We start from the raw sequence: 19,267 nt of genomic DNA, 5'->3' as shown, positions 1-19,267 counted from the left end.
AATGTTTTCACTCATCGTTTTTGGAAAAGATGTAGTGTGTACTAATTTTATGTTTGTTTCCTTTGTCCTTTTCCAGAGAATAACTTCCTGAAAAATATGAAGGGAACAGAGATTCCTATCCCCACCTCACTGACGTCTACAGCATCACCACAGGTTCCATCTCAGGCTGAGGTCAAGGGTGCTCTAAAGATTCTGTTCTCAGATTTGGCGTCTTCTACAGACAAAATTGAAGTAACGTCACATCAAAAACAGACATTGACTAAACTGTCTGGAAAAGGCAAGAAGCCTGCTGCAACTCCCATCAATCCGACACCACCTCCCCGTGTTGGAAGACAATTTCGGAGGAATGCACCACCGCCTTTTCTTGTTGTTAAAGGAGAAGCTAAGCCTGCACCACCACGGCGCGATGTCAGCACAAAGACACGTAGAGTGTCCTCAGTGAGGGTTCAGCAGCAGAGTGAAGGAACCACTGGTGACATCAACAAAAAGCCAGAAACGCGCATACTGCCACCGATTTTGAAAAAATCACCTGCAGATGTTTCCGTTTCTAAACGCAGTGCAGCCGCTAAGCCCTCCAAACTTGCCAGTATCCCAGTACCAGAGACTACAGAAAAGCTTGCTATCCCACCTATTCCACAGAGGAATACTAGAGCAGGCCAGGTTTCTGTGGTCCAGGGTAAGGGTATAACCCCTAAACCCAGGAAAGGAACCACTGGCGACATCAAGAAAATGCCAGAAACGCGCATACTGCCACCGATTCTAAAAAAATCGTCAACACCTGCAGATGCTTCAGTTTCTAAACGCAGTGCAGCCACTAAGCCCTCCAAACTTCCCTGTATGCCAGTACTAGAGACTACACAAAAACGTGTTCTCCCGACTATTTCACAGAGGACTACCAGAGCAGACAAGGTCTCTGTGGTCAAGGGTAAGGGTATAACCCCTAAACCCAGGCAAGGAACCACTGATGACATTAAGAAAATGCCAGAAACACGCACACTGCCGCCGATTCTAAAAAAATCGTCAACACCTGCAGATGCTTCAGTTTCAAAACGCAGTGCAGCCACCAAGCCCTCCAAACTTCTCTGTATCCCAGTAGTAGAGACTACACAAAAACGTGTTCTCCCGACTATTTCACAGAGGACTACGAGAGCAGACCAGGTCTCTGTGGTCCAGGGTAAGGGTATAACCTCTAAACCCAGGACAGGGTCACCAATGGCCAGGCAGGTGGTGTCAGGGAAGACCAGCAGCAGGTCTCCAGTACGCAAAGCAGTCAGGTCAGTAAAGGAAAAGGGAAAACCGAAGAGGACAGACAGAACACCAAGGCCTGAAAGCATTAAGGAACCTGAAACGAAGAGATCGAAACCAAAGGAGCCAGAGAAAAACAGGATTCGACCAAATAGATCACCAGATGGGGCCAGAGGACAGAGGGCTCTGTGGATCGACAGGGAGAGGGTAATCCCAGTGCTAAAGATGACAGTTATTGACATCTTTGGTAGCCCAGCTTCTGCAGCCCAGGGCACTAACCACACTTTTCCTCATCCACCGCATGCTGTCCATGCTATATAGTATGGGCGCATGCAGGTAAGAGCCTCACCTTCAGGCCACGGTGGTCCCTCAATAAGCTCAGGTCATCTGTATGGAATATAACGAGGACTCCTACAAACAACAGCCAGAATAATTTAGCCCTTATCTATTCTTTTGTTTGTTTGTCATGCTGCCCACCATGTCCCATTAGCCTTGGAAGGGGGCCCCCTCTTGCGCGATCCTTCCCAAGGTTTCTTCCACCTTTAACCTGTTAAAGGGTTTTGAGGGAGTTTTTCCTTGCCCGTTTGAGGGGGGGGCTTATCATATGGGTTTTGTATGACATTAGTAAAATAGTTTATTAAGTTCTGGCTGTATAAAAATGAGCAGCACAGTGGCTCAGTGATTAGCACTATCGCCTCACAGCAAGAAGGTTGGAATCTCTGCTGGGGTAAGGCCTTTCTGTGTGGATTTTCCCTGTGTTTGCTGCGGTTTTCCCCGGGTGCTCCGGTTAACCATCACTGCCCACTACTCGTATCATTGAGGGCACATAAAAAAAAGTTAAATACACTCTAAAAACAAATGTCTTAGTTCAACAACAAAAAATACGAAACAGCTTCCATTAATCATTTTTAGTTACGACAACATAGAAGGAAATTATGTTCAACCATACTATATTAAGTAAGGCGAATTAGCTTTTGTTCTACAATGGAAAGTATGTTTAATTACCACCTACTTAATGATTGGTAGCATAAACACAACTTTTTAATTTGATTAGTCATAAAATTAAGTTATTCCAAATAGTTTTCCCACATTATTTAAAAGGCCTTTTAAGTGTCATGTCCATAATTATGGTTTTTAAGATGACACACATTTTTAGCTTTTTTTCATTTTGTTCTTGTTGTTGCTTTTAAGAAATTAACTAACTAGATAACAAAACGCTTTGGCAAATCATTGTTTTTATTTTGAACTGCAGTTTAATAGTGTTTGAACACACAATATTAAAAACTTCGGAACAACACAAATTTAAATTGTCCCCCACATGGCCAACAATCTTATCAAGGTTCTACAGTCTTTTTGTTTTTTTGTGTTTTATCAGCAAAGCACAGCACCTTGGGATATCCATTCCCTCCATGATAATGGTTCCCTCAATTATGATGGTTGCCGTCATATGGTAAGATTTTCATCGCTTGTCTATCAAGGCCTGCCTCAAACGTTTCTGGGTCCTTGTATAGCAAATCAAAAGAAAAAATAAATTTATTTATAAATACATTGAAGAAAATGTCCCATGTCATTGCTGTCAACACCTATCTGAAAGACCAGTGCTATGATATTACAGATTGGGGTGTGATCAGAAGTGTAATATACTTAAAACTTTAATGGACAAGGAGCAGGTTTCTGCCCTGTGTATTTACATTGCCCAATGTAGATTTCATTTTCGTTCAAGATATTGAATTACTTACTCTAAACTCCTTGAAAAATGTCCTCTTCCTTCTCCCCAAGGCAGTGGATAGCTACATCTCTGTGTACTTAAATTATATTGGGCTATTTAAGAAAAAAGAATCAAAACAAAGTAACTAATCAAATATAATCTGAATTGGTGATTAAGCCTAATAATTTCCATACCTCGAGAAGCATGTCTTTTATATGTCTGATTGTCACTCCTGTAGCTCCTGTCCTTGATGAGACTACATACATCATTTTTGTAGTGCAATGGTCAAGTCTGGCCATTTTCTCTGGAATTCTTCTATTTATCTGTAGACCACACAAACAGAAGAATTCAGTCTTGCAGACAATTTGCTATACTGCATTAATTCATACTAAAACACATTAGTTAAAGAGGAAGAACTCCTCAACATATGTGAACTCTGACATACAGTGGTGAAAAAAAGCATATATGTAACATTGCATGCATATGTCAAAAGCATCATGTAAATTTTATTCAGTTTTTATAAATACAAACAGCAATTTGCCTACAGCTACAAGGCAATCTATGTGAATGATTTTTAAAAATGTGTCCACCAATGTTTTTTGTTTTCTTTACACAATGTAGTTTACAGCGTAGGAGGTATCATGCTCTTCTCCATGGCACAAATAAAAAGCTCTTTCAAGCTGAGCCGATTTGTCAAATGAAACTTTATATCATTCTTATCCACTGCTATGCTACTCTGAAGGGTAGGATGGCTAAATTACACTGCTAAATATGAATAGCCCTAGCTATGTTTATTTGTATAACATATTCCATCAACAATATTAACAGATGTTGCCTAACCTCCAGTCATAAGTCCACTGCTGGTCAAATCACAATTGAGAATATGCCCAAATTGTTGAAAGAATTTATTTGTAAATAAAATTATACTCGGAAGAATGTCCTTTGTATATCATTCGCTCAGCCACAGGTCCTTTAACACAGAGTCGCAACTGTCTGAATTTGCCCAGGCCTGTGAAGTGGGCAGGGGAGGGGACTTGAAAAGCTGAACTCAAGGTGGAGAAAAAAGTCATGAAGTAAATGTCATCAAATTATTACAACTTGACTTTTGTTTTGAACCAATTAGCGCAGAAATGTTAGTTTAAATTACGCACAATATTAAGTTGACGTAATTACCAACATTATTATATCGACACAACTGATAAACTTTTTTTGCAGCTTAAAAGGTCAATCTAAATCAATATATTAGAATTTCTAACTTGCAATCATGCATTTAATTAAGTGGTGATAATATGTCAACTGAGTTACTTTTTAGAGTGTTCGTTTTGGCTACATACAAAATATAAATAAGTTTATGTTGCATAAAAATTATAATAAAAAATAAATTATAGTTTTATACTGTAGTTTTTTTTCAGTTAAAAAGTCATGGCCTTCATTCTGAAATGAATTTACACAGATTGTAATCAGCCACTACATGTCAGTGACAATCTAGTGATACTCCTAAAATGCAAACCGCACATTTGCTAAATTTCTAGAGGGATTTATATTTGCATCTATTATACATTTTTACAACAATGATTTTAAAATGAAAAGTCAAACTGTACACCTAAATAAAAACTCTGAAATTACAGCTAAACGGCATTGTTGCTGCCATTTAGAGGCATTCCCAAAAATATCTCCTGTGTCATTGTTGTATCATAACAATGGGGTCAAAGTGCCTCCTTGCCTGCAGCCATGATACCAATAACTAGGAGTAAATGGGCCAAACAAGACCTACAGATTATACCTGTGCTGTCCATCTATTGCAGAAAGCTACAGATCCTGAGCTCAAATGCTGCGTTCAGATTTTGCTCCCCTTCCTTTGTAAGCTGATTCATTTGCACAGTACTGTCTCCACTCTGACTGACCGCCGCCCACAGAGGAGAGCTGTGTGAACTTACAGTGTGAACTTCACACAACTGACAGTTGTCATCGTCGTTACCTGGAAGCAAGACTTGCCACTCACCCCAACAACCTTTTTCGAGATGAAATGGTCCTGCAGCCCGGATTCATCGCAGTTCCACAGGTGAGATGGCCTATCCTGGATCTATAGGCGGTTGAGGAGTGACGTGTAGGTCTGAAACCATTGCTCAACTACTGTGTGATTCATCCCAGAGGCCCTTGCAGTTGAGAGTGATTCTGGCTTGCGGAGGCTCAGGTTTGGATTCCTTTTCATGAACCTCTCAAACCAATAGTGACCGGCTTTTTGCTTTTCCTCAGAAAAACCAGGGATGCCATTAATTTTGGCATACTCGAACACAATATGCCGTATATCACTGCATTCCAGGGGGAACCCCCTTTCTGCTAACATTTTAACAAGGCCAGCCAATTCACTCTCAGCATGAGCTGAGAGGAGGGGGCTCTTACCTGAGGCATGGCGGTAGCCACTTACCAGCCCTTTCACTCGCCTTTGCAGTGTTGATTTTTTTCACCAGTCTCTTCAGGTTGACACCGTACCGCCGGTTTACCCTTTGGGCCAGGGGTCATTTAGGGAAGAAGAACCGGGTTCCCATTCCAGCCTGCCAGCCTTTCCTCTGAGAAAGACTAATTCCATGTGGAACAGAGAAACTGACCTACAAAATTTAATATTTAACATATATACATAGCTGATTTTAATAGTGAAAATAGAATGGATGGTAGATTCAAATATTCGATCAATCTATAAACAGAAATGATCCCAACAATAAAAACTATCTACATTATATCAATAACATTCTGCAGGGTCCCTTTAGAATGCAAATCCCTAGAACTCGGAATTTGAACTTTTTCCTCCAAATTAAATCTGATATAATCGTGGAGCAATTATTGAATTTCATTTTTTTAAATGTATAGAAACCCTGGATTATTATTTTGTTAATTTACTGAACTTATCACTTAGTTTTTTTCATTCATTCTGTTCTTCCTCAGTAACCTTTGTTACAGGGCTGTGAGGGTGCAAGTCTGCTCAGATGCTTAGCAAAAGACAGCGCTTTCTCTGTTTTTTCCACACCTTTGTGCTCGACCAGGGTGACAAGAGTCTCAGTATATATCTCTGTCAGTGTTGCCTGGATGGATGTCAACTTCAACCTACTGATCACTCCTGCCACAATGTTCTTCCTGAATGTATAATCCTTTTCCACCTTCAGTGGGGTCACCACATACTGTTGAGCAGCCTTGGAGTACTGGTGTTTATGTTGCTCCTCACCTCCCTTTGTTTTAGCTGTCTTCCCGTTCATGTTACCGTTGTGATCCAGTGCAGCAACCCACAGGCGTGCCTCAAAGCCCTCCTTCAGAAACTTCTTTCTTTTTGTGGCGTACTTTGTGTACAAGGAGTGAAGACTTTCCAGCTGTCCTGTGTGAATGCCCAGTGTGGTTTTTTCCAGTTTCTTCAGGAGCTGCTTGCCAAGCACTATCTTCTGCAGGTGCTGAAAACCAGCACAGTTAGGGAGGAGCCATGGACACAGACTCTCTTCCTCAGGGGTGTAAGTAGGGTGTTGACACTTGGCCATTGTCTCACCAGAAATACAGTAATGCACATTAGTAATGTGATGAAGGACTGAGATCCACTTCTCTTTCAGCTTCGTCACACCTCCCTCACATGTTGTGACACAAAAACCAGAGGTGGTTTGTGATTATTCTGATCCACTCAAACAGCTCTTCGTTGTGGCACTGCAGCAGTCACTTTTTGACAGACTTCACAATGTGCCAGAGGTCATACTCATGCTGTATGGATTTATATTCCAGGCGCATGGCTTTCTGCACTGATGGGTGGCAGAGGGGTTGCCAAAACAGATATGGTGACATCATATTCTTCCAAGTGGGAAAGGCTCCTCTCCAGACCTTCTACCTCAAGCCAATAACTGTTCTTCAGGTTCAACTTGATGTCCAGGAGTGAGTATGTTCCATATGAGGCATTGTGACCTGGACTGTCATATCTGGAGTCTCCTGAAACGATGAGCTGCTCATAACATAAGGCATTCAGTACAGCCTCATTGTGTACTGTTCAGACATTATTGACCTCTGGGATGACATAGGCCTTCTGTATGTCGAACCACTGCCTTTTGGAGATGGTTTCTAGACCAATGGTGTCACATACCTCCATGAATGGACTGCACTTGTTTCCAGTGACAAATACAGCAGCAGGGACAGAAGCATTGCATTCCATTATTCCTCTAACTAAAGGCTGAGAATGCCATGTATAATCAAGGTCATCAATACATTCTATGTTAACCCTAAGCCCAAATCGAATTTTGGACACTGTAGGTGGTCTCACCAAACATTTGCCACAACCTTCCCAATGGCACACATGGAAGAGCTTTAATAACTCTCCTGTGGACACAATGCTTTTTCTCTCCTGTGAGACATTGGCTTCTTCGTCCTCAACATCACTGACACTTTGATCCTCATCACTGATGCTTTCCTCACCACTCAGCTCAAACTCATCATTAGTGACATTATCTTGACTCTCCTCCATTAGGAATTCTTCCTCAGAGTCTTCACAGTCCTCACTGCGAAGGTTAAGATCTTGCTGAGATGATAGTGCCCTAGCTGGGAAAAGGCCTTCTGCAGATGTGCAATAGGAGTGGTCATTGTTTATTATTTTGTTGGTAAGTATGTCATCTGTCAAAGGGCCTGCGCTAATGTATTGCTTATTGTCTCTCTCTTCTCTATCATGTTCAAATGCGTCAGTCTGTGTGCTGACACATTGTGTCCAGTACAGGATCACTTCTGGTAAATTCTTGTGACTGCTGTCGGTCTAAATGCCGCCATGTGTTATGAATTGGCGCTATACAAATAAAATTGAATTGAATTGAATTATTTCAATTCTTTTTAAGAAACCAAGGTTGACAACAGCTGCTTTACTACATGCTCTATGAACAAAAAAACCCCAACAAAACAGACCATTATTCAATAAATTATTTATTAAATATTCAAAAGCAATTGCACTGTTGTACTTTTTTTTTAACACACACCTTTTCATCTTGTAAGGTTTCCTGCCTGGCTTAGGTGGAGAATTATCTATTTGCCCTGAAACTCCAGGGGACACAAACATGGCAAATGTCCTTCAGGAATAGGACCACAGTTCAACATGAACAAACATCTTAATTCATATCTGGCTACCTTTGCCCTGAAAATCCAGGGGACACAAACATAGGACCCCAGTTCAACATGAACGTAACAATAGAGCATAGTAGCTTTAAAGATTCAACTCATTTGTCCTAACTCTTTGCCTTTTCTTTTCTTGGTACCCCGCCACTCCTCTCAGGTGCGTAACGCGGCCACTTCTGCAGTGCACCCGTATTGCAATTCTGTCAACTTGCGGTCAAACTGACAAGCAGCTGCTGTAACAAAAAGAAAGGAAAAAAAAGTTTTATAAAGTTGTAAAATTAAAAATACGAAAGCTGCAGCTGCAGTTCCATTCCAACGTGACATAAATGTCCAGTGTGTCCTTTTCAGTGTACTAGATTTTCAGGTGGACTATTTTCAACCCTATAGTTGATCCAAACTAATACATGTAAAACAATGGCATAGTTTATGTCTACTCTGTGTCTCAGAGGAGGGCAGTGGACAGTTCTAAAACCGGCCTACCAGTGACATCACAGCAATGGTCATTTTCAATGTCTATTAGCTTGAAATTATGTCACTGGTAGGCCGGTTTCAGAACTGTCCACAGGCACAGACCCCCTCTGAGACGCAGAGCGAGTAGACAGAAATGGTGCCATCCTATTGTGAGCATAAGAGCAGTGGTTCTCAACCTGTGGGTTGGGACCCCCACATGAATCTGGGGGGTGTCCCCAGATGACAGTGAAGTGACAATTTGAGGACTTTTAATAAATTTTTAATACCTCAGAAAAAAAGAAAGAGAAGAAAAAATACCATTAATGCATCAAAAGTAATCAACAAATTACACTCTAAAACCTGGTCAAACAATGGCCAAATTGTCATATGTAGACAAATTCACTCTACCACTCATTCTTGTGGTGTCAATCAGGCCTATGTTCCACTAGCAAATAGAAGAAAAGACTTCCGACGTACGATCTCTGTCAGAATAAGAGTACTTCTATAGACGCCTATAGAGGTGGAAGAGACAGTCAACCGGAAGTCATATATTTGCGAGATGTACAATGACAATAAATGGCTAATCTATTCTATTCTATATTTGCTAGCAGAACACAGGCCTGATTGACACTGCAGGAATGACTGCACTGAGCGCTGTGCTCCGTGGATTCCTCTATAAGAAAGAGGCAAAAATTGTGAAAATAGCTGATCTACAAGGTCCCAGCACCTTCACATTGCGAGCTTGTAGATCGGCTATTTTCACAATTCTAAGTGCTTATCAGGGTGGGGGGTCCCCAGTTCAAATATGATTATTTTGGGGGGGTCACGGCCTGAAATGGTTGAGAACAACTGCATTAGAGGACCACTTATATAAAGATAAATGTTGGAAATGGGTGAAGTGCTTCTTCAAGAGTGGATGCATTTTCTTCCCCATTGAATAAGCCATTTATCTATAGAGGACAAACTCTGCCATAATTAAAAATAAATACATAAATACTATTTCTGTATTTATTTATGGCATATATTTACGTATTTAGTGATTTATTTATTTATTTATGGCATATATATTTAGGTATTGAGTGATTTATTTATTCATTTATTTATTTATGGAATATATCTAGGTATTTTTTATTTATTCATTTATTTATTTATTTTTAATTATGGCAGAGTTGGTCCACCATTTTTATCAGGCTCCCTTCATGGTGAGGAAAATGCATCCATTTTTTATTTACTTCAGATAGAAGTTTAAAATACTTGAATGAATTAAAATCAACATCCGTCATCAAAAATGCCAAATCCGTTGTAAAGTAGTAAACCTAGTATTTTGATGTGCAGACTCACCAAACATGCAGTCCTGCATTAATGTGTCCTTGAAGGCCCTCTTCGGTCCCTTTCCCGCCCAGTTGAAGATGCATGCTACACGGTCTGCCATGGCAGCAGATAGCTTTCGCCGGATCACTGGTGAACTCAGACATTTCAACCGTGAAAGTATTCCTCGCACCAATCCAAAATGAAAGTACATTGCATTTGAGTGGTTGCAACATGACATTGTGTTCCAAGCAGAGTTCCATCTTTAGGAAGCCTGGGGTGAAATAGCTTTAAGATGGACAGCAGAGCAGACAAAGCAACCAGACTGATGGAGTAAGATGTTGCCCAATATCTTAGGCTCCTTATAAGCAAATCCTGACTAGGTTGAGCATCATCACTGTCAGAGTGAGAATCTGATTCATCTTCATCACTTTCAGCTACACTACCATCTGTATGATCATTTTCCATGTTTAGATAATCTGATTCAACTGCATCATTGCCAGCTACACTACCATCTATATGCTCATTTTCCAAGTGTACATGGGAAGCTGGTGGTGTATCTAGTTGGGAAACGTGAGAGATTGTAAAGGGTGGTTCCCTATTCACACAGGGTAAAATTTGCACTTTCATCATGCACAGTTTTCTCGTATTCCGTAAGGATATCTTTCTCTATGTCCCTTACAGTTCTGATGACTCTACGTCTTTTGGCCCAATAAGAAGCCATTTTAGCTAGAGAGAGAGGTGTAAGTTACCACAACCCTGAAAAAAGAGGGAAACAAAGAAAAATAGAATAAAAAGCCAAATTATTTTATTATTCAGGCTCTTACAAAATATTTTTAACATTATATAATAATAATATTAATTAATTAATAATTAATATTAATAATAATTAACAAGAAAGAGAAAAAGACAGAAGAATTATTTCCCCTGTGTCCTTTCCAGTTGCAATGTTCAGCTATACTACAGCTACACTACAGGTAGCCCTGTTGAGGGACTTTTCAGTAAAGGCATGTTGTTTTCACCATTTCCCCAGGCTAAATTCCCCCACAACATGCCTCACTGTAGTAAAAGTTTCCGTAACGTTATCCGCTCTAACGTAACACCGGAACTACTACTACTACTACTACGAATTGATCCCAGTCTATATACACTAGCTAGCGATTAGCTCCATGCCGCTAGTTTTCTTAGTTCACCATTATAAATAAACAAACTGCTTCACCGTGGTGCTGGTTACAACATTGCTTATGTAACTATTAAAAATGCTAATAATACTTTTATATACACAAAGGGCAGCTGTGGCTCAGAGGCAGAGCAGGTCGTTCCTTAATCGGAAGGTTGTGGTTTCGATCCCCGGCTCCTGGTGCCACATGTCGAAGTATCCTTGAGGAAGATACTGAACCCCAAATTGCTCCCGATGCCGTGCATCGCTGTGTACATGTGTATGAATGTTGGTATCTGTTCGATGGACTTTGCCATCATTGAGTGAACGTGTGTGAAAGGGTGAATGTGGCACGTAGTATAAAAGCGCTTTGAGTGGACGTAAGACTATAAGGCGCTATACAAGTACAGGTCCATTTACCATAAATAAAACACGTTTTAATCGCGAAACTCGCTAGCGAAATGGCGGACATAACGTTAGCTAGCAGGCTAGCTAATATTATTATATTATATGCATTGCTAATACAAGCAACAGACTCCGGACTAAGTTGCCACGGCACGGCAATAATTCACAAAATTAACATTTAGTCAAACGATGACAGCCATATTAAGGTATCTGAACGGTTAATATACAACCCAGTCTCACAGAAATACGTGACTGTCACATCTTTTAATCTGTTGGTTCGTGGTCTGGGACACGAAATGTTCGTGTCACCAAGCACGATTTTCAAACTCATGTATTTCAATTGGAAGTATTTTTTGTGTCACTAAGCACAACTTTAAAACTAATGTTCTGTCCAGGAGCTTTCTCCCTAATGTCCCTTAAGAGTCTCCGTACAGGTAATTTATTGTTTATTTTTCTCATTTGTTTCAACATTTTTAAACACAAAAACAAAAAAATTGTCCTTGATAACTAACAATATGACAGCTTTTGGCCACCCGTTTCTACTTTCACCTTTGATTCTGAGAAATTGTGACAATTCACGGATATATTTAGTGCAGGTGCGCTGCTCTGCTGGCAAACCGCGACGGTCATAAAGATAGCTGCTTCATCTTTTTCTTTTTAGAATTGTATGTTTTAATGTTTATTTTATCTAGCCATCTATTGTCTTGTTTATTTATAGGCTATGTGAATGTGTGACTCTGACCTGAGAAAAGTTAATTTCCATTGAGGACAATATAGATTCAAAAGTTTTTAACCCAAGAATAAACAACAAATGTTCTCTCTTCGAATCACCAAAATAAGTGACTTATGTAGTGTTTTAAATCAATCAAATTTAGTGTAACTAAATTAAATTGTGTCCGTCACTGGACAGGATATAAGCAAGAAACCAGAGCAGCATATTTACCGATACAAAGAATATTAGGTTACTCAACCTAATCTCAAAACCCCCACAAAAGCCTACTTAGTCCCCACAATATTCATAAATGTTATCCAATGGTCCAAATAGTCAATCTCCCCACAAACTCCTTAAATAAAATAAGGAAAGGGGATGATATAGGCAACTTGTTTCAAAACGCGCGGGATGAAATCTTTTAGATTAGCCCATATCAATAAACTGGTTGTGCTGGGCAGTAGCCTACGTTTAGAGTGATCATATTGGGCATTTTCCTACATGTGAATTAAGATCAAATATTTGAAAACAAAGGTAACAGGAATGACTTTTTAAATGAACATGTTTTGTTTTTACAGCGCATCTCAGTTAACATGCTCTGTAAGACATTGTATTCTAAGCGGAGTTGTCTAGATGTTGTCATTTCATCTGTCACTGTGGATCACTTTTAAAGTGAACTGTTTTGGGTTTTACTTTGCTCTGTGTGAAGTTGTGTAGAAAACAGGTAAGGTGCTGTCTTTAAAGAATTTATTATGCTCTAGTGGTGCTTTCCTGGTCTTATACCGGCAAAAGTCCGCCATAGAGATAAAGAAAAACCCGCTAAAATAAGTACAACAAAACCCTCTCTACTTCTGGTCTTCCGTGCGGTCCTTCAAAATAAAAGTCGTAAGATAACGGTTTAAAGGTAAACCATGGTAGAATTCCTGACAGTTCATATTAGGCTACCGTTTCAAAACTTAATTATCATTAAAACTGTGATAACTGTGTGATATGACACTTTCACAATAAATTTGTCCAGAATCAACCAAAGTTAATAAAACCCTCCCAGGCACAGGTGCAATGTGAGTTAATGTTAATGCATAGCTGATATGGTTTTCTTATCATTAGGTATTGGCTATAATAATATTGTATTTTTTTTGCAAACCAAAAGTGCACATTGCTGCTAACTTTGTTTGTGATTGATGGATGACGTTTTTTTTCTTTTCTCCCTGCAGCTCCTGTATAGTCAACCCCCATCACACGTTATCGTCGAAATTTTTAATACCCAAAGGCACTTTTAACCCTTAGATGCATGAGTGACTGGACCCTATACCAAAGTGGGTCAAAAATGACTCGTATTAGAATCAGTGGATCAGTGGGTTTTTATGCCATTTTTGTCATTTTAGTTAAGAATAATCATTTGTATTATGCTTTGTATTATATTTTGGTCCACACAAGAATGATTACACGTATGAAATATTTTAAATATTTTAACATTTTTAACATTTTGAAAAAAAACTGAAAACTGTCAACATCACAAAATTACACAACAGCAATAGAACAATGTCAATATCCATTGTGTGTGTGTGTGTGTGTGTGTGTATTTCAGGTTCTAGTCAAATTCCATAACTGCCTCTTCATCCAGCATCTGTAGGGCCATTTCAACTGTATACCTAGCAGCCATGACACCTTGGATAAGAAAACATAAAAAGGAAGAGAAGTTTTTTTGAATGACAAGCAAACCTATTGATCAATAAGTAGCTATATAAATAAATGCACACAAACACAGACGCACAGACACGTAACATACAGTAATGTTAGCTAGCTTGGTTAGGTAGCTAGTTTAGCAAACAATGAAATAGACACATTTGATGATGGATGATAACACATACTCTTTCACACAGTAGACATGATTGACACACACGCACATTTCTGAGGTAAAAAAGAAGACAATCCTTACATGTATCAGATCTTGCTGTGTAAAATAATCTTCCTAAGGGGTGACACTGACACTGATATAGTCTGTGTGGTCCACAAAATACATATTCCTGACAGTTGATAAGAATCAAAGATTCCCATGAAATCCCATAAGAAATGAATGCGGGTCATTTTTGACCCACTTATGGAAGCTTGGGGTAGTAATACAAAAACTACAATTTCATAAAATGTATAAAAGGTAAAAATTGAAATGGCATTATATCAGTAACATGTTTTTTGAGGAATACCTGGAATATGAAACGATAACAACTTTTCATTACAAAGATATTGCAAGAAAACGACCTCACCCCGTCATTTTAGACCCACTTATGCATCTAAGGGTTAAGGGCCACATCCATCTGTCTGCCTGTCAGTCTGTCTGTCTATCTATCTATCTATCTATCTAACTGCCTGTCTGTCTGTCTGTCTGTCTGTCTGTCAGTCTGCCTGTCTATCTATCTGCCTGTCTGGGTCAGTCAGTCTGTCTCTCTGTCTGTCTGTCTGGGTCAGTCAGTCTGTCTGTTTGCCTGTCTGCCTTTCTGTCTGTCAGTCATTTATCATGCCAGGGGGCTCGATCCAAAAGAAGTGCCCCTTTTGTGAGGCCATTTTATTTTGTGCCCAAAGAAAATGCACATATTGTAAAATGGAGCAGCATGCCAAGCAGCGACTGAAGAAAAGACTGAAAAAGTTTGACAAGAAGCGAGAGGAATGGGTGGTTGGCCTTAAAAAGAACCACAACCTGGCATCCATTAAGGATGAAGCTATAGTCCTGGTATGTAGTATGTACCGTTTTTATATAACATATAAAACAATTGTCCAGATAATCTAGAAAATAAATTATAGTAAGTGGTACCATTTATGACCAAGAGAGCATGCCACTACAAGATCAGAACTTCATTCATACTCAGATTTCAAAATTAACATTTTTGTCCATCGGCCAATGGATAGTTAATGTTAATTCATGTAATTTTATTTAGTTTTTAATTTACCAGTCACTCAATAGATTACCACTGATTTTTTTTTACTGGTGAGTGATACCACTCGCACATTTTACCAGAATTTTGCTGGTGACTGGTGCTATGTAATATGAACCCTGTTCATATGACTCAAAGCACTTGTACATACAATGTACATATGACCTATTCAGTCATAGAATCACAAATGTTAACATTCCTTTCTATGTAGATGGCAAACCTGTGCCATAAATGTGCCACAAAGTTTAATTGTATTCATACTTTATTTTTTACCGCCCCCTGGTGTTCCGGTGTCAACTTGCGTGATGTCAGTGCCGCTACTCAGCACACTTGTTGATCAGAACTGATAGTGAGAGGATCAATGAAGATGCCGAAGGCAAAATGCTCCAAGGTTTGGCTGCATTTCACGTGTAAGGATGCAGACTCTGCGACATGCAACAGATGCCATAAAACAATTGCATGCAAGGGAGTAACACGTCGAATTTGATGATACATCTGGCGACACATGGAGTTTATTTAAAAGCCGAACAATGCACCGTGTTTGATAACCTACGTGACGCAAGGCCAAGCACTTCAGCAGCCGCAGCCAGTGTCGGCCTCGCCGCACAAATTGAAGAGACCCCCAGCCCTGCCAGTGTGGTGGTGGACATCACAGATGATGATGACAGCAGTCTTTCCTCTTCGGGTAAGTTTAGTAATTTAATACCAACCGCAAATCATGCATGTCAAGTAGGCTAGCAAACACCGTTGCCATTCAACAGCGTGAGTGACAACGTGTGCTATGTCCACTCAGTGTCCGCTGACTTTCTGCTTAATATGAAACTCATAATATTGTGTTCAATTTGGCCCTGGAAATAAAAGGGTATTGTTTTTTGACAAAGTGTGTGTGGTTTCGTTTTTTTAAGTAGTGGTTCGAGAACCGTTTAAAAAATACTGAGTAGGCACCAGTATCGGATAAAACCCAACCGATACCCAACCCTACCCAGAACTCACTCCAGAAGATGGGCTCATTTTATGAGTCTATTTGTGAAGGTCAGATGGATGCACTGTATTTTTGAATTTACAGTTCACAACTAGTGTTTGGTTTGAAAAACCATTTTGTAAGATTTTGCAAACTAGAAGTTAATATGAATATCAATATACTCTCAAATTATGAGCTTAAGATGCAGATGGAGTAGAAAACCAATAAAAAAAACCATTAAATGTTGATGGTGATTGATTATTCTGTGTTTTTTTCCTGTATAAACAGTGTACTTATTGTATTTATTTGATATAGTCACATAAAATCAAACACAGATTTACAGATATCTACTATAGAAGACAGTAAACTATCAATAATAATAATAATAATAATCCTGTAATCTAAAGTGACCACAAATCAAATAGAAGAATAGGACTACACAATTCTCAGAGATTAAATCGGGCACAGTTGAAGCTCTTGGTTGACCTCTTTGTTCTAAGTAAGCATAACAGAACTCTTGTTTAACTTGCATAGGTTGGAGTCAGGAAATCCCTGCAGCTGATGATCAGGTGATCACACTTACCCTCACACCATGTGACCCCTTGGAGGTCAAAAGCCAGGAGCAGGCAAGCAGCACAGAGGGACAAGGTAATTCAGGCAGATTTCCAGCGTTACAATTCATTGTTAATGCTGAAAGTGTTGGACCTATGGATTACCTTGAACTTTTTACCCATAGAGTTTTAGGTCACTTTCATGTTATGTTCTAAAATATAAACAGTGTCTGCTGTTAAACCAAATACCCAACAGTTCTAGGCCAAAAATACATAATTTTCCTCTTACCTGTCCTGTACTAGTGCTGTCACTTTAAAAAAAATAATCTAGTTTGAACAAATCTAAAAATAAATGGTGGGATAGCTGTTTTGTGCAAAGTAGAGCTTGCCGTGACTTTGCCATCCACTGTGTAAAACCCAAAATACTTCACACGCTGCTTTTCAGGTGTTTTGGCGCCGTGACTGTCCGACCAGGTCAGCTCTCTTCACTATTATCATCCATTCTCGAAGCAGATTAGCTTACTGTGCTGCTTTGACTGAGAGGCTGCAGGCCAAGAGCTGTTAAGAGGGGCCGGCTATAGGTAAATCTGATAGAAGCACCCTCTGCTGGAATACAATGCAAACTACTTCAAGTGGTCTGATGCGCTTAAGGAGATTACATCCTATATTTCTCAACAGCTTGAGGTTGAGTAGATAATGACTGAATTTTCATTGAACTATTATTTTACATATAAAATAAAATGTTCAACATTGTCAGTGTTCACATTACAAGTGTCTTTTTTCTTATTTGCTGCAGCCTACAGGTCTGATCTGATCAGGGCTCATGCAGAGCGAGCCCTAAGCCTAAGCCCGGTGCAGAATGCTGAGGAGGTGGAGAACCCCAAAGATATGCAGAATGCTGAGGAGGTGCAGACTGTTGAGAAGCAGAGCAGAGGTGGGTAGAGTACTGAAAATCTGTACATCTGGTAAACTCACCACAGGATCAGCCCTGTCTGTTTTGACCCATTTACTCACCCCTTGCATTCCCTGACCAAGCCAGAAATGAAGGATCAGCACTTGTTGAAACAAATTGGGATAACCAAATACAGTATGGACACCTACTAATTTACCTACTTGTACTGCTGCATTTGAGTTGTGGTGTGATGCTCTAGTCTTTGAATTGAATAGTTAAAGCTTAATTTGGTATATGACTAATTTCCCTCTCCAAAACTATATCTGTCTCCACAGGGTCAGACACGGGCACAGTGCTTAATCCAAGACGAAAAAAGAAAACGTCAGGTACGTAAATATAGTTTTTAGGGTAGTTATAATATTTCAATGAATTGAATTGGTATTCTGATTACTATTTATAACCATAGCTCATTTGTCAAGCTGATTCTCTCATGGGATTTAATTAATCAAAAAGAACGAGAAAGAATTAAGAATTGTGAGATAGTATTTTTGTTATTTGTTTTTTGGTGTGGACATATGACTGGACTGTAATCTTCTATTCCACAGAGGCACCAAAGCATCTGCCTGTGAGGAAAAAGACACCAATAAGTAAGTTTAAATGTTTCATGTTTTTAATCATCATGGCACAGACAGGTCAGTCAATATGTTTACTTACCCACAAGAAATCTGACTATTATGATTAATCAGGCTATGGCTGGAAATCAGGTAATGGTTTACATGTGTTACCTTACTCTAAAAATATCCATGTAAATGCACCCCATCACCAATTGTGAGAATGCCTCGGTTATCAGTCCTTCTGTCAGTGTAATAACATTACTATTTTTACCCATGGTTATTTTCCATAGTTTCATTGCTTATTTTTTGTAACTACTTACTACAGATTATTATTATAATTTTAATTATTAGTTATAATTAACATAACAGACAACCTATAAAATTCCAACAGGCCTTATGTGTGTCATTAGACCAAAGTCTGATTGCAACTTAACGGTGCTGTAGGTGGTTGCATTTAGCAAAAAAACAAAAAAGAATTATGTAAGCGTTACATATCTCTACATTGTGACAGCCATCAGTGGTTTAGGGTGTTTTGTCATTAACATGGGGTCCTCCACTCTGTAGTAAACAGAAAATACATTTTCTGGTGTTCTGTTCCCTCTTTCAGCCAATCAGGATGGAGAACTCTACACATTTCTTTTCCATTTACTGCAGAGCACAGGGACTGGGAGACCCAGGTCAATGACCAAACACTCTAAATCACTGATGAGTGTAGGACTATAGAATTATTTAACACTTATATTAACAAAAATATATCACTTATTTCTGCTTTAAGTCATCAGGGTTGTATTATTTTGTTACTAATCTAAAAATATATGTACATGTTTTTGATGTTCACAGACTGCTCCTACCACTCTCGTCTAGAGGCTTTCCCCATCAGACGAGTTGTAAAAGAAAGAGTGAGAAATGTAACACAGCAATAAAATAATTCGTAGAGGGTTATGATTATTAGAATTGTGAAAATTCCTTGTGAGTTAGATTAAAGGAGTCATCACCTGGAAAACAATTTTTTCCTTGTTAATACATGTATATTGTAGTTGGACCTCAGTTGAAACTTGCCTGAAAATTTGGAGTTTGAAAGTGGTTCTGTTTTTTCGTTTGGCCTCTTTGTTGAAACCACAAGGGTGCGCACCCAAAACAAGAGGTCAGCTCAGGACCAGAATGAAAACCTCTTGCTCTTTGCAGAAGCCTGGCCTCTCTACCACCACCCC

The 19,267-nt window shown here is 39.3% G+C and overlaps 1 long non-coding RNA gene across 1 annotated transcript; it reads left to right on the top strand.

Annotated features, from left to right (window-relative positions):
- Nucleotides 1-17,716: 17,716 nt before the first annotated feature.
- LOC127351195 (uncharacterized) lies at nucleotides 17,717-18,963 on the top strand. The gene is made up of 3 exons (XR_007880809.1): nucleotides 17,717-17,828; nucleotides 18,048-18,089; nucleotides 18,897-18,963. It is a non-coding gene; the product is annotated as an uncharacterized LOC127351195 (long non-coding RNA).
- Nucleotides 18,964-19,267: the final 304 nt, after the last annotated feature.

Source organism: Dicentrarchus labrax, unplaced genomic scaffold, assembly GCF_905237075.1.
Source record: "Dicentrarchus labrax unplaced genomic scaffold, dlabrax2021, whole genome shotgun sequence".
NCBI classification, from domain to species: domain Eukaryota; kingdom Metazoa; phylum Chordata; class Actinopteri; family Moronidae; genus Dicentrarchus; species Dicentrarchus labrax.
Note: the sequence above shows the minus strand (reverse complement) of the source record. Positions and strands in the feature narration are given on the sequence as shown.